Here is a 3,406-nt window from a genome sequence, read left to right as displayed (position 1 = left end):
CTTGGCCACCTATTTGGTCAGAGGATCTGGAGAGGTAAGAAGTCACTGGTGGCTGCTCCTTTGCTTCTCTGATCTTCCAGGTTATTACCCCAATATTTGACTCCTCGTTTTTATTGATGAGACTAATTAGGATCACCCTTCAGAGAATCTTTACTGTTACAGATGGACATCTGAATGGGGGAGGACATATTTAAAAACAGTAATATTGGAGTCTGAATAAGGCCCAATAATCTCTCTTTTTAGCATGAGTGTAATGCTGAGGAGTCCAAGCATTCTTCCTAAGAATCAACTGCAGCCAATTTCTTCACATTTACATCTATTCAAGGAATATTGTCAAGACAGAATCTTTGCAGCATAGTGTTGTGGTTTTTAAATTTTTCTTACTTTCATAAACCAAGAACTTCACAATAATTTTTGCCAACAGCATGCTTCTGAGCCACACTTAGCAGTTGTGTTGATCTGACCTTCACTGGGAAGATATGATGTCTGAGTTTTTCCAATGGTCCCCATAAGTGTCCCGCCTGGGCTGTACTTGGTCTACACACAGGACCTCTGGCCTGGATCTGTGGCTCTGGTGGTGGGTGTCTTCCTTGCTGATGGGATTAATTATGCTAGTCTGGGGCTGGAGAGATGGCTCAGTGGTTAAGAGCACTGGCTTTTCTTCCAGAGGTCCTGAGTTCAATTCCTAGCAACATGATGGCTCACAACCATCTGTAATGAGATCTGGCACCCTCTTCTGACCTGTATACATAATAAATAAAATAAATCTTTAAAAAAATTATGCTTATCTTTCTAGAGTCCAGGCCTAGGCCCCAGCAGGGCAGAATTGCCTGGAAGGGACTAGGACCTCAGCCAGTCACCTGATGAGCAGAGGCATGTGGCCATCATCCATGGGGCTGAAGGGCTGAGCAATGAGGTTGGTCCAGACTTCAACTCAGGGAACCTAAGTGAGGCAGAAAGGATCAAGTATATAGATACCAGAGGGAGGCAACGGGTCGGGGGGACCCCTGAAAACATGTTGTCATAAGGCAAAGGTCATCTTTGTCCTCTTCTCTTGTCTTTCATCTTTTGTTCCCTCTGTCTGAGGGACCTACAGGCAAGCCAACACTCCCCAGACACAGCTTGTCTCCAAAGAAAGACAACAGTCCTGAGACCTTCCCAGAGCATACCCCAATGGGAGTTGCTCCCAAGATATTACTTCTGTTGTGACAAAAAGACACAGAGCCCTGCTATTTATCTGCCCATGACCATCCCTGTGGCTCCCCAGCCAGCCAGACCATGAACATGCTCCTAACAATTGGGGGTGTCCAATTCCCTCCAGAAAAGATTTCATCATGATCAGTATCATGGTCTCAGAGTGGTGTTCAGGGGGATTTCTGCCTGGAAAATGGTGGCCCTGACTGATGGTGAATGGGTAGTGTGGTAAGCAGGCTGCATGGTGAGGAGGCAAGTGGGGAGGGACCACATGCTCTGGGGGCAGAATGAGTGAGCTCAGAAGTCCAGCTGCCTTCCCACAAGCCAACTCCTATCTGCCCTCTCTGCTTCTTTCCCCATGTCTTTGGAAGAGAAGAACACTAAAGAGAGCTTATTGTTATTCTCCTCATCACTACGGTGTGAGGAAGCTTTGCCATCAGTCCGCCTGGGTTCTATCCCTCTCCCTCGCTTACTTTCTCTACCCCACAACAAAGGTTCTGAGTGCAGAGATGATTCACTGGGGGAGATTCAAAGACCCTGCTGCCTAAAGTATACCCCCAACCCGAGAAACCAGTAGATTTCAGTGCACATAAAGGGGTATGCGGACACCAGTTTTGGAGTAAATGCTCCGTAGCTTCCTTTAGGGTGGTGGTCCTCAACCTGTGGGTTGCCACCCCTTTGGGGGTCACATATCAGATATCCAGTATCAGATATTTACATTATGATTCATAACAGTAGCAAAATTACAGTTATGAAGTAGCAACAAAATAATTTTATGGTTGAGGTCACCACAACATGAGGAACTGTATAAAAGGGTCGCAGCATGAGGAAGGTTGAGGACCACTGATTTAGGACCTTTGGATTTATAAATTTTTGTAAAGAGTTATTGCAATCCCACACAGTCTTTTTTCCAAGGTACTTGGAGAATCCCAGCTTCTGCAGGAGCAGCTGGTTTACAGAAGTGAAGAACAGCAGGGGCTGTTTCTATTCAATCCTCCTTTGAGAATGTGATGATTGTCTTTGCCATCTCTCCATATTGGGACAGAAATGTAGTGTACATGTGTGTGTGTGTGTGTGTGTGTGTGTGTGTGTGTGTGTGTGTGCACCCACATGCACATGCATATGCGCACATGTGTACATGTGTGAGATGTGTGGTATACATGCAGTGTGTGTGTTGTGGGTGGCATATAGGGTGTATGTACATGGTGTGTATACATGCATGCGGTATGGTATATGATATGTGTATGTGATACTTGTGTGTGGTGTGTGTGTATGATGTATGTATGCTTGTGTGGTATATGTGTTATGCATGCAGTATTTGTGTGTGTATGATGTGTGATGTGTGCATGTGCTATCTGTACATGCATATGATATTGTGGTATGTGGTGTAGATATGTGTGTGGTATGCATGTTGTGTGTGCATGTATGCATGCGTGGTATATGTGGCATGTAGACAGTGTGTAGTATGTGTATGTGGTGTGAATGTGTAGTATGTAAGGTGTATGGTCTGGGCATGTGTGGCATATGTGTGGCATCATATGTGTGTCCCCATGTGTGTCTGTATGTGGCTTGGGATAAATGATGTGACCACATGCTCCCATCTGAAATTCCTCATACCACCAAACTAAGCAGGGCTGACCCAGGTGACCTTGGTAGGCACTGCCAGCCAGAGTCACAGTAATTGGACATGGGGACATGTTCTGGGTGCAACCTAAGGAAAATTCTTCAATCTCAGCATCCCCCATCTCTGCTTAAGTTATTTCCTTTCAGGTTTTACATGTGCATACAGGAGTATGACACGTCAGCCTCCGTGTCCAAGAGAAGCTCTAACATGTGCATCGATTCCCTTCCATCTCCTGACTTTTGAGTGACCCGGGGAACCTGGCAGAGCCAGCCTGGAGGCTCGCCTGCATGCTTGAAGATATGCACGTTAAGAACGGCCTCTTTTGCTCTTGACAAAAAGATTTGAAGACAAAATTAGCATCTGCTTTTGCCTCCACTGCATTGTACTGACGCTGGAGTTGGAGTGAGACAGTTGATGTTTCAGAAAGACTGGCAAGTGTAAAACCTGGCTGGAAACAGCAATGTCGTTAGGAGACTGTGTTCAGATGCGAATTAAACCAATCCATTACACTTGTTTGGTGTTCACTGGGGCTGCAATATTTTTATGCGGAACCCGAGACACAGTTCAGTAGTGTTTATTAGCGACCTT

This window comes from Peromyscus californicus, unplaced genomic scaffold, assembly GCF_007827085.1.
Source record: "Peromyscus californicus insignis strain IS unplaced genomic scaffold, ASM782708v3 Scaffold_6__1_contigs__length_162567912, whole genome shotgun sequence".
Lineage (NCBI taxonomy): Eukaryota > Metazoa > Chordata > Mammalia > Rodentia > Cricetidae > Peromyscus > Peromyscus californicus.
This window is presented reverse-complemented; position numbering follows the sequence as displayed.